General features: G+C 47.3%; 1 protein-coding gene across 7 annotated transcripts in view; it reads left to right on the top strand.

The window, feature by feature from the left end:
* The window catches only part of BOK (BCL2 family apoptosis regulator BOK), a 45,386-nt gene that overhangs the window by 22,578 nt on the left and 9,409 nt on the right, over window positions 1–13,399 (top strand). The gene's annotated exons all lie outside the window — the stretch shown is intronic.

Raw genomic sequence — 13,399 nt, 5'->3', positions numbered from 1 at the left:
GCTTGTGCAGCCACACCGTGCTAGCAGGCACCCCCCACAATTACACACCAGCTGCACAGGGGAGCTGCCCACCATTGGGCTTGCCTTTACCCTGGCTGCTTCCAGTGCCACTGGCAGAACTCAGGAGGGTGCTCCAGGGATCTGCCCCGCCCCTGCCTCAAGTGCCGCAAAGAGGACAGCCTATGAGTAGAAAAAGAAGCCATATTTGTTGAGTGAGTTATGTGCTCCTCTCTGCTACTCACACAGATTTCTGGCTGGGGGAAAGGAACAGATTCTGCTAGTCCTAACATTCCTGGATCCAAATTACAGTTGCAAGACTTGCTGAATCCAGCAAAATTAAGCGTTAAGTCTGTGGCTGCCGGACATTCCATTTTTTGGAATGCAGAGGAAAAAAGCCTTGATTCGCAAGAAGACAGATCTCAAATATTGTCTGAGTTGTCAAAGCCAATCACTGACGGCTCAGTGCTGGAAACAAACTGAGATATAAACTCTGCTGCTTAGCATTCAGCTTATTAAGAAAACAGTCCAGGTCTGGGACTACAGCCCTGCTCAGGTGCCCACTCTCTGTACCTTCTTGCTGGGCAGTTTTTTTCTCCCTTTACCCCTTCTTCTCTTACTCCTTCCTTGACCCCTAGTGCAGCACCAAACTCCCCCCCTCACCGCTAAAACGAAGCTTGTATAATATAAATAAAATGCCTATAGTCAATATTAGCGAGACAAGACAGGTGAGGCAATACCCTTTTTTCTTGGATCAACTTCTATTGGTGAGAGAGACAAACTTTTAAGTGTATACAGAGAACTTGCTGGGCTTGTTTTTGTATTTGTGATGTGCTGAGGTTTTTGAAAGAACTGCTGAGTTTGGACAATAATGTCTACAGAAGATCAGTAGATACCACAAGATGACCACTGGCAGCCGGGGTGAAATGTGAGAGACTTCAGTAAAGTAACCTCCTGTTACTATGGTGATAAGGTAATATATATGTTAATGAGTATAAGAGAAACTAACCATGAAGACTTGGGCATCCCAAAAGCAGCAGAGTGTGGAAGTTTAAATAAGGAAAAAGGGTTAAAACCTTCATAAATATGTCTGAATCCTGGTAGGTGTCAGCGTAACACATTATTTAAGCTGTGTCCTGGCCTGCATGCCTTGGTGGGGAAACCAGCATGCTGATCTTAGTGGTGGGGCACATGGTGAGGATAATGACAGACACTTTGGGTTTTTCCGCAAGGACTGGTGTGAGTAATGCAAATGCCAGATGTTGTATATTGTTGTTTTTCTTCTTTACCATACTGCAGGGTGTGTATTGTCATTGGTTGGTTAATAAAAGTGCTAGTACAGAAAGAGCACTGTGTAAGTCACTGTTGTGCACCAGGGGGGCTCCCTTCTATTGGTACCCTCTCAACTGTAGTTGATTTTGGGGGCCAAACTCTCACAGATTAAAGGAGGTGTGAGCCCTCACCTTGGATGGGTAATTAGCTAAAGTAAGCCATATCTGCAGATACAAATACAGCAGTATAAACTATGGCCCAGGGCTAATGCTCCCCCACAAACACAGTCTGGTGCTACAGTGGCCCCAATCCAGCTCTGCAACAGCAAAAACTTCAGCTCTGAATTTGGGGGTTGACCCAAAGCCTGTTTGGAGTCAGTAGGAGACTTTCCCTTGATTTCAGGGAGCTTTGCATCAGGTCCTGGGTTAGCTTTAGTTTACCTTCAACATTTTTCAGCAAAATAAATCCGAAAAGGAAGGTTTTTTTCCATGGGAAACTGAAAGGAAAAATGAAAAAAAAAGTGTTCTCTCCCTCCCTCCCCCACCAAACTGAAACACTTGATGATTGTTACTGGTGTGGTAGGCAGGGCTGCTGGCCCCTAGAACACAGAACTTTCACTTTCTAAAGAGGTGGGATAGCTCAGTGGCTTGAGCATTGGCCTGCTAAACCCAGGGTTGTGAGTTCAATCCTTGAAGGGGCCATTGAGGGATCTGGGGCAGAAATCTGTCTGGGGATTGGTTCTGCTTTGAGCAGGGGGTTGGACTGGATGACCTCCTGAGGTCCCTTCCAACCCTGATATTCTATGATTCTTGTTCTGTGACACTTTGTTTCCTGTGGAGTTTTGATTAGGAATCTTTGGGCCTACATGTCCCATTCCCTTGTCTTGTAGGGTCTGCATGACTTCAGGTTGCCCCCAAAACTGCCAGTGGGGTAAATGCTCACACCTTCTAGTGGGACTGCAGTAAGAAGTGGTTCTCTCTCTGCTGTCTCTTGTTTTAGGCCATATGAAACTGAGCCTCCAACCAGAATCCCTTGTGTATTTATTTACTGATTTCCCTCTATCTGCAATAGACATTACCAGAGAGGACTGTGGTGTGTCCGTACATATTCCCCCAGCTGTTGAAATGTGGCTTATGATAACATTGCTTTTAGATCTGAATTGGGAGTCCTGCTTTGATGCTAAAGTGGGGAGGTTTATTTAAATAGGCAAAGGAAACACTGCAGAGTGAGCTCTGACACTGACCAGACCCCCATTGTCACGTGGCCTCCTGAGTTCTCTTCAGCAGCAGGGAAGATGGTATGCAGCAGGAGAACTCTCAAAAGCAACCCTTTCTCATTAGTTCATTTTTCCCTTGGCTAGCCAGTATTTACATACCTACAGCTCCACAGCTGGCTGCAAGTCTGCTACTTAAAAAAACAAAACAAACTAATTCCCGGCAGCTTTTCATGCCTTCTGTGTCCTTTTGAAGTGGAGTGCTAGTTCCACTCCAAAGGGCAGATGTGTGCAAGTCTCACCTTGGTTCTAGTGCTTTCCTTTCTGGACAGGTTTTCCATTCACTTCAGCTCCAAGTCACACTGAAGATACAATCGAACTTGCCTGCATTTCCCGCAGTTGGAGGTTACTGACAATCTGTTTGATTACACTTGTAGATGAGCAGCATGGTTCCCCCTCAGCATGGATGAGTGCCGTAAACATTCTGTAGGACATGGGGCCAGAGTATGTCTGGCTCAGTGTGAGTGTGCAGGGGGCAGAGACAAAACGGGCACCTTCTCTGCTCCTGACCAGTGCTCAGATGCAAGCCCAGCTCTTTTACTCGGGAATGTGTGATGGGTCCTGATCAGGGGCGGCTCTACAAATTTGGCCGCCCCAAGCAATCATGCCCGGGAGGCGCCCCCGAGCCGCGGGAGCAGCGGACCTGCCGCGGGCATGACTGCGGAGGGTCCGCTGGTCGCGCGGCTCAGCTGGACCTCCCGCAGCTGCGGACGGGTCGCGGGGCCGGCGGCTCGGTTGAGCTGCGCGGTCATGCCTGCGGGAGGTCCAGCCGAGCCGCGGGACCAGCGAACCGTCCGCAGTCATGCCTGCGGCAGGTCCGGTTGTCCCGGGGCTCCGGTGGACCTCCCGCAGGCATGAATCCACCGGCCCAGCCTGCCGCCCCCCTGGGAAAGGGCCGCCCCAGGCGGGTGCTTGCCCCGCTGGGCTCTAGAGCCGCCCCTGGTCCTGATGAGGTCACAGTGGCTCTAGCATAGTGAGAAGGGAGGAGCTGGTAATCTATTGCCCTCAACGCCTCCATACTGCCAGCAAAGGTGGTTCCATGCCAGTGGGAATGGACAGTGGAGCCTGTGAAGGTAGGGAATAGGTACTTCTGTGACCTCTGCCACACTAGAAATCCTGGAGTAATTGTAAGTCCAAGTCTGCGGCATGGGGCTGCTTGGGAGCTCATGCTGGGACGATGAACGTCTTCATATCCCACCTTGCTGCTATGGGCACAATCTAGTCCTTAGTCCTTGGAATGGCCTTGAGTTTGCCAGTCGGGGTAAGGAGCCAAACCCTGTCAGCCCCCACCCCATTTTCGGCAGGAATTCTTAACTGGAATCAGCAAGGTGGACACAGCGTGGGTATTGTAGCTATCTGTACTGCCAGCATTGCTATTGCATATAGTGATGGCTCAACAGGTGCCATGTGGCCTGGCTGTGCCTTCACCATGACAGCGGCAAACTGAGCGAGGGGCTGAGCTTACACTTGTAGGCTGCCTGTTGGAGGCACGCGGGAGGCGCGCAGCACAAATACGCTTTCACCTGCCTTTGTGACAACTCTTTTCCTCCTGCCTGCAAAAATTCTCAGCCTCTTCCTGGTTTGCTGGTGCTGTCCCAGAACACATCCCTCTGACATCATAGATATGAAAGGTTGGTATTCAAAACAAATAATCTGAATCTAGTATTTGATGTGAGAACATGTTGCAGTCTGGGATATCTTCAGCAAACTAAGAAGTAGCAGAGAATTCCCAGGGCAGGGAAAACATGTTTATAAAGGTAGGTTTCTGTGATGAATGTCCCTTAGCTGGGAAGGCACTGGGTCCCCGGGACCCCTGTGTAAAGTCAGATGGTTTACTTCTTTCTCACCTGGGACTAGGTCCCCAGCCTTCCTGTTTATCTGGCAGTCCTACACTGCATCCTGCCAAATAGAGGAGCCAGGTAGAAGGCTGGGGTCCAAGGCAGGGAGATGGCACAATGACAAGCCTGTACTGTCAGCCTCAGACTGCAGATGGACGACGAAGGAAAAAGGACACAGGCCACGGTGGGTGTGGCTGTTCTGTGGCACCTGTTGCTAGAGATGTCCATTGTTCTGGGAGGGCTGAGTGCAGGGCCCAGCACCCCCATGGCCTGGCTAGTGGAGCATACATCTGTCTGTGTTGATGGCAGGGGCTGGGTTGTAACATGTCAGTAACCTGGGTACACTATGCTGTGTAGACATGCCATACGATGAATTCAGCATGGCTTTGGAGTTCGCCTTTAAGTGGGGACTGACTGGCTGAGCAGCAGTTCTGCAGAAAAGGACCTGGGGATTACAGTGGATGAGAAGCTGGATATGAGTCAGCAGTGTGCCCTTGTTGCCAAGAAGGTCAATGGCATATTGGTCTGTATTAGTAGGAGCATTGCCAGCAGATCGAGGGAAGTGATTATTCCCCTCTATTTGGCACTGGTGAGGCCACACCTGGAGTATTGTGTCCAGTTTTGGTCCCCCCCACTACAGAAGGGATGTGGACAAATTGGAGAGGGTCCAGCGGAGGGCAACGAAAATTATTAGAGGGCTGGGGCACATGACTTATGAGGAGAGGCTGAGGGAACTGGGGTTATTAGTCTACAGAAGAGAAGAGTGAGGGAGGATTTGATAGCAGCCTTCAACTACCTGAAGGGGGGTTCCCACAGAGGATGGAGCTAGGCTGTTCTCAGTGGTGGCAGATGACAGAACAAGAAGCAATGGTCTCAATTGCTAGTGGGGGAAGTCTAGGTTGGATTTTAGGAAACACTATTTCACTAGGAGGGAGATGAAGCACTGGAACGGGTTACCTAGGGAGGTGGTAGAATATCCATCCTTAGAGGTTTTTAAGGCCTGGCTGGGATGATTTAGTTGGTGTTGGTCCTGCTTTGAGCAGGGAATTGGACTAGATGACCTCCTGAGGTCTCTTCTAACCCTAATATTCTATGATTCTATGAGTCTAATAGCTCTGCATTTCCAGAACAGGGGAATTCTCCTCCCAGCAAATACATCATTGATGGATAGCTTTTCAATAACAGGAAAAAGCAGGCTTAAAGATTCAGGCAACATGTACAGCTATTCCCCATAAGGAGCTCCTAGTGTGACTGCAGAGACTTTCAAATTAGTCACTGGTCTAACCTCTGGACCAGTCAACAGGTCATTATCCTTCTGCAGCCTATGGAAATGGGTTTGGGCTCTGTCCGTGTCTAGTGGATAAGAGTCCACGTCACAGACCCCATTGCAGCTGGTACTGACCGGCCACCTTGCTGGAAATTGTAGCAGAGCGCCCAAGCAGTGAACAGATTTGGAGACTAAACTGTCTTTTCACAGATACCTCCCCCTCCCTCCACCTCTACAGCAGGTACATAGAGAGGGACGCTGGTACAGCCACTGCTTTGTTCCGTATTTAATCTGTGGACAAATAAGAAATTTGGCTCTAGATCTGTCAAGTCATCCCCTTTTTATGGTGTCACAGAGTGTGGGGGAGTGAGGGCTCTGCACCCCCACTTTTTGCGATTTACTGTGACTTTTAGCCAGCCAGTAAAACAGAAGGTTTATTAGATGACAGAAACACAGTTCCAAGCAGGGCTTGTAGGTACAACCAGGACCCCTCAGCCAGGTCCCTTAGGGGGGCAAGGATCTTAGACCTGAGACTTGGGGTTCCCTGCCTCTTCCCAGCCAGCCCAAAACTGAAACCAAAAACCCTCCAGCAGGCTCTCTTCCCCTCCTCTCTCCCTTTCCTTTTGTCCAGTTTTCTGGGCAAAGGTGTTGGCTTGCCCCACCCCCCTTCCTGGCTTAGGTTACACGCTTAGATACCATCCCTCACCTAAAGTTATCCCCTGCTCTCCCATCCCCCATGCAGACAGTCCCAGTAAAACTAAACGACATTCCCAGGTTAACCCACCTCGCTCCCTACTGCGTCACATATGAGCACTAAGGGCATGATCTGAAGCTTATTAAAGTCGAGGGAAAGACTTGACAAGATATACAGTTTAAAATAAAACTAACCATAACCACAGGCATCATCCTCTATGGGGGTAGCCTAAATTCTCATCTCAGTTACTCCCAGGTAAACCCCTTGCAGCCACTGGATTTACTCTAGATGTACCTGAGTGTAAATGAGAGCAGAATCTGAGTCAGTGTCAGTAAAGGCTTGGAACTGGACCAGTATATTTGTTCCTATAATTGTGGTTGACTACCCATAGAATCAAAAGGGGACAGATCCCAGTGTGGGAATCAGGATAGTGGAGTTATGCCAACACTATGCATACACTAGCTGAGGTTCTGACCCAAGATGTCATGAATGGGGGAAGATACTGAAGAATTCTGAAGGGCTCATTAGATGGCTAGGGAGTGTATTGAAAAGAGTAGCATTTCCTTCAATATTATAAACACCTACGTACACCCACTGTCTATAGCTCTTCCTTTCCTGTGGTCTTTGTAGCTCTTCCTGGCTCACCCTTGTGGCTGTCATGGTGACAAATAACACAGATGAGAACAATAGCCAAATGTTGACTGAGAGTACCACAGGGATGCTGAAATACACAAGTGAAGGTCATGCAGCAGGGGTTCTCCTGGCCTAATCTAATGAGAACAAAAATGGAATCAAATTGGCTATTAATTTGGAATATCGATATTTCCTTCTGCGCCCAAAGATGCAGGATTGGTGGGGGAAGGAGGCATGCAAGGGGACTCTGAATTGTAGCTAGGTTATTATCACAAGGACTTCTATTCAAGAGCACTTTGTGGTTTTTGACCTCCTATAAGACACGACTGGAACAAACAGCCTCTCGTTATCAGATGAAATATGCATAGATGATTTTTGTTTCACTCATTTTAACCAATTCCACCCTGTCTATCTACATTTGCAGTTTAAAGAGCTGTTTGTTTTAATCAGATTTCACTAAAAAAAGGCAACTCCGCAGAATACACTTGTAGGCAGGGCTGACCCACAACATTTTGGCACCTGAGGCAGGGAGCTCAAATGACACCCCCATACCCCCTCGCTTGGGCCAAAACTTTGAAAGGTCTCAATTCTGCCTTCTTCCTGTTCTACGCCTCTCATGGTACTGCTCTGCTACCTACCCCAATAAAAGAGAACTAACAACTTAAAATGCCTTGTTCAAAAATTTTAAGTAACACTTAACTTTCAAACCCCTGAACAGCAAATGTAACTTTTCTTGTCTGCATAGTAAACACTGGCATTTTTATCTGTTTGAATAATCAAAATGATGCTTTCTGTGTCTTCTTGGTTGCAAAGATTTGAATTGCTTCCTGAAGGTCCACAGCCTGGGCCAGCTCATGCTCTACTGAGATGGTTGGAAGGCCGACCAGCCTCTCCTGTGTCATTGTGGAGCGTAGATGTGTTTTTATTAACTTCAGTTTGGAGAAGCTGCGTTCTCCACTGGCAACCTTTACAGGAAGTGGTAGAAGTATGCGCAGAGCAACAAAAGGATTTGGAAAGAGGGTGGTCATCTTATTTGTGCATATATATTCCACAACAGATGATCTGGACAAATTGGAGAAATGGTCTGAGGTAAACTGGATGAAGTTTAATAAAGACAAATGCAAAGTGCTCCACTTAGGAAGGAACAATCAGTTTTACACATACAGAATGGGAAGAGACTGTCTAGGAAGGAGTACGGCAGAAAGGGATCTAGGGGTTATAGTGGACCACAAGCTAAATATGAGTCAACAGTGTGATGCTGTTGCAAAAAAAGCAAATGTGATTCTTGGATGCATTAACAGGTGTGTTGTGAGCAAGACACGAGAAGTCATTCTTCTGCTCTACTCTGCGCTGGTTAGGCCTCAACTGGAGTATTGTGTCCAGTTCTGGGCACTGCATTTCAAGAAAGATGTGGAGAAATTGGAGAGGGTCCAGAGAAGAGCAACAAGAATGACTGAAGGTCTTGAGAACATGACCTATGAAGGAAGGCTGAAAGAATTGGGTTTCTTTAGTTTGGAAAAGAGAAGACTGAGAGGGGACATGATAGCAGTTTTCAGGTATCTAAAAGGGTGTCATCAGGAGGAGGGAGAAAACTTATTCACCTTAGCCTCTAAGGATAGAACAAGAAGCAATGGGCTTAAACTGCAGCAAGGGAGGTTTAGGTTGGACATTAGGAAAAAGTTCCTAACTGTCAGGGTGGTTAAACACTGGAATAAATTGCCTAGGGAGGTTGTGGAATCTCCATCTCTGGAGATATTTAAGAGTAAGTTAGATAAATGTCTATCAGGGATGGTCTAGACAGTATTTGGTCCTGCCATGAGGGCAGGGGACTGGTCTCAATGACCTCTCGAGGTCCCTTCCAGTCTACGAATCTATGAAAATAAAAAAACAGCCTTTGGAGTTGATCCTACTGAAATGTATCTTGAAAGAGTTTTCAGTTCATCAGCTAAATCACTTGCATAAATATTGCACATGTCATCATTTGTCAACACTGTCTCTAGTGCCCTGCATTGCTGATGTAGGTCTTCTTCAGGTATAGTGAGGAGTTTTGGAATATCATACAACATCCCAAATATACTATTTGTGTTCCTTGAGCCATATGAAACGTTCTTCCGCTGACTGTATTGCGCAATCTAGCACCTGGTTAAATAATTCAACATTGAATTGTTGTTTGGGGTGTCTTATAGGATTATCCCATGCCTCGTAATCAAAATGTCTTCTTCTTTGGTGACTCTTGTATTCTTGACTGGGTGGGAAAATAGCTTCAGTGTGAAGTTCCTCTGCCAACTTCTGTGCACTCTTCAGAATGTTTTGAAAGACTGTAGGTATGACTTTGCTTTGTCCAGTTCTTCCATTGCTCCAGATATATCAAGGTCAACACCTTGGAGTCTCTTGCTTACAACATTTATTTCAAATAGTATGTCATGCCACAACACTAAGCCACACAGAAATTTGAAGTTATGTATGTTTCTGGTGATTCCATTTCCCTCTGCCACTGTTCTCCCACAAACAGCTCCTGTCCTAGCATTATCCTCCATAATGGCAACTATGGCATCATCTATCTTCCCAATTTGGTGTTTAATAGGCTTTATCGCCTCCACTTGACTTTCCCATTGTGTGACACTCAGTGGTTTCAGTGTCAGAGAGGATGTTCCCAGATGTGGCTTCAAAATTTGCCATTGATGAGCTGATGCAGAGAAAAATACATAGATGCTTTCAATTACATTAAAAAATTCAGCAGCCTCTCTAGAAGCAGATGCTGCATCACTGACCACCAAGTTCAATGAATGAGAACTGCATGGGACAAAAAAAGCTTGAGGGTTTAACTCTCGGATCCGTGTCTGCACTCCTCTGTTCTTTCCTCTCATGTTGGCACCATTATCGTAGTCAGCTATCGCAATTCCCGTATCTTCCAGCTTTTTAAGAAGCACATTTGTCATACCAGCTCTTGTAGTATCATCAATGTCAATAAATTCTATAAAATGCTCTCTGACAGTCACCATTGCAGGGACATTTTCACTAGGTTCTGTTGTTGTTACAAAACGCACCATTAAAGTCATTTGTTCCGTATGGCTGATGTCAGGTGTGTAGTCCTGAATAACAGAGTAATTTCTTGCTGACTTCTGATCTGCCACAAACTTCTGTTTGACTTTAGTTGCCAGTAACTGTATGATCTCACTTTGAATTGTTTTTCCAAGGTAGTGGTGTGTATACATTTCTTGGGTGATGACTCTTCTTAGATGCTCCTGGAGTACAGCACCAAACTCAGCCATCAGCTCCACAATTTTAAGGAAGTTTCCATTGTTTGGCACATACAGCTGATCTGAAGTGCCACGCAGTGCTAGGTTTTGAGTAGCAAGCATTCGCACAATGGCAATAAGCCTTTTCAGAACATTTTGCCAGGAAATAGACTCTGATGCAATCTTCTCTTGATGCTGATCATCTATGGTGGCCTTTAACCTTAGTCTCATCTCAAGCTCTTTCCACCTATGGAATGCTCTCTGGTGATTTGCTGCCTTCTCATGGCATGCCAGATTTCTAGCAAGATTTTTCCAGTCCTTTGTTCCTGTAGAAGAACATTAGACTGGAACATTAGACTGGAAGAGTTTGCAACAAAAACAGTATGCAGCATTCTGGGTTTTTGAGTACATAAGCCATGGCCTCTCCACTTTGTCATCATTGGGGATTTCACACCAATAAAGTGTTGGATGGAAACTTCTATTTTCATTGTCTTTGAGGAACATGAAGTTTTTCAATTGCTGTGGCCTATGCAGTACAAGGAAATCCCTCAGGCTACTGCTCAAGTTGGTCCACAGTCCTGGATCATCTAGACTTAAGGAACTAACCTCAGCAGCAGCTGTTTCTTGCGCCTCCACCACACTCTTCTCTGATCTACACTTTTCTTCAGGGATGTGCCTGGTTACATCCATTTGAGATGGAGATATGGATGCTGCAGTAGCTGCCAGGTCACCTGCATTCTGACTAACTGGAAGATCAGGCATCTCCTCACCACTCACATCCTCACTGGGGCCGGAAGGCTCACCATGAACATTTATGTCTGTATCTCAGAAGAGCTCCTTCCTGCTTAGATAGAAAAGCTTCCTTTGCTTTCTTTCTTTTTCTGAATGCTGCCCCGGGGTGTGTGTGTGTGTGTGTGTGCGTGTCTCCTTTCACTCCTGACAGCTGTTCTGTGTCAGCTATAGTGGCTCTCAATACTCAATTGAAGGGGACAAATAAGCAGGCTGGTAGCAGGGCCTGAGTGAGGGAAGATATCAGCGTCTTAAGGGCCTAACTGGCTCCTACTACTTCAGTTGACTGTCTGTTCTCCTCGAGTGGATTCAGAGAAGCAGCAGGAAACAGGAAGTTCCCTGAGAAGCTGGTGTTAATCAGTCCAGGCTCCTGGGGGTGCTAGAGAGGTACATAAGAGGCTCCTCCTCCTCTCTCTCCCTGAAGCTCCTGCTGCTTTCTGTTATTGCCTCTCACCTTTTCTCCTGCCTGCCTGTTATAGTCTCTTGTGCCCTCCTTCCTCCAGCACAGCACTCCACCATCTCTGTGCATCTAGAGCAGAGAGAATACATACGCACCAGCAGCAGACACCATTTTCTACACACTGGGTCCTAGTGAGGCCCCCCTACAGTCTGGCACCTGAGGGGGCTGCCTCAATTCGCCTCATGGTAAGGCCAGCCCTGCTTGTAGGTCCCTTTTGGTCACTGGGTAGAATTATCACAGGGACCCCTTGTTGAAATTCACATGCTGTGCAATGGAGTGGAGTAAATGGAGAGGAGAGAAGAGGAACTCCAATATAAAAAGCAAGAGAGACTCCTCCTGAATATGTCGCTAGGTCTCCAGTGTCTCAGGTGCTGGTGGCTTTGGAAGCACTCTGAAGGCAAGAGGTGGAGCTCTCTGCAGCAGAAATGCTGCACCAGCCAACGCGTGTTTCATAATTTGCTTTCTTATGAAATGACATTTCCCTGAGCACATCCAATTTCTTGTCCCTGGTTTGTCTCCTTTTCACTCCTGAAATATGTTGAATAAGATAATTCCTCTCCCCTCTTGTATGGCTGTTTTCCTTCAGACCACCTTCAGGCAACAGCTTCTCTGCATGGCTTTGCACTACTGGTGCTTCACATGGGTTCTGCTTGCAGCTGGGAGAGGCCTTGAGCAGGCTACACAGAACTCTAGAACTGTAAAATGTCTCACCGCCTGCTTGTTAACAATTGCTATCTAAAATAATAGAGTAATGGGAAAATGTTCCTCTCATTCAACTCTGAGGTTTAGTGAGACAACGCCATTGTGCTGTGCTGCTTCTCTTGCATGGCTGGGAGAAGGTCAAGTTTCTGGGTCATAGTTCACTTTAATAGCACTGCAAGGGAGCTCTGGCTGTAGCTCTTCAGCATTGAGCTGTCCATTGCCGCCCACTGGCAAAGCACATGGGACTGTGCCCAGTGCTGAGCTCATGGTTGTGGAGTGCTTATCAGTAGCGCTAACAGAACAGGAAGATGAATGCTGCTGGTATGACTTCTAGGGGGCACTTGCTTCTGGCAGGTCAGCCTTGCAGGAAGCTCTGCTGTCAGGGAGATTAGATAACTGACCAACATTCCACTCCCCCAACACACACATGCCCGTCACTAGGCCGTACAGTGCCATTCAAACTAGATCTAGGCATGGCACCAAAACCTTTGGGGGGGGTTCATTTAGTTTTCAGCATGTGGTATTGTGTGTAGGATATCCATGCCTCCTGGCACATGCTCTAGGCCCTGCATCCTTGCCTCCCTTTCAGATGAATATTGGGCCATAAGTCACGATGAAGAAGTCCTCCCTCTGCAGTGTGCCAAGTTGTCATTGTGCTGCGACTCCCTGGCTGTTCGGCTTGGTCTAGCGATGTAACAGTAAAGCTATGTCTGCACTGGAGAGGTGTGGAGTACTAGCCAGGGTCTGGGCCCCTTAGGGTGCTGTAACACACTTAGCATCACACACATGCTCCCAGCAGGGCACAGAGGATCACACTGCTGTTTGGCTAGGACGTGCATTGAGCATGGCTAACCACCATGTGATCCACTCATGTCGGTTTCCACTGGTGCAGTGTGGGTATGGGTGAGAATCAATGGCATAATAGCCCCACTGGTACAGCTACTCCTCCTACTTCTGTCCCACAGTGCATCAGTCACCGCTTTGGTGGTCTGGTCAGGTTTCTGCACTCTGCTGCACAGGGTCGTGTGCTGGAAGCCATTTAACTGTAGAACTGCGGCTGATGTGAGATCAAAGCACATCTAGGGATGGATATGTGTTAAAGTCCCCTGCTTCTGCTCTTGAAGGTGGGGCACCACTTCCCCAATCACTGCACCCAATTCACCTTAGTGTAGACTATGCTCTCCAGAGCAGGAAGATGCAGAGCTGCTACTGCACCTGAACTAGGAAAGCTGCAC

This window comes from Mauremys reevesii, linkage group 9, assembly GCF_016161935.1.
Source record: "Mauremys reevesii isolate NIE-2019 linkage group 9, ASM1616193v1, whole genome shotgun sequence".
Taxonomy (NCBI): Eukaryota; Metazoa; Chordata; order Testudines; family Geoemydidae; genus Mauremys; species Mauremys reevesii.
The sequence above is the reverse complement of the archived record's forward strand: the minus strand, read 5'-3'. Positions and strand labels throughout refer to the sequence as shown.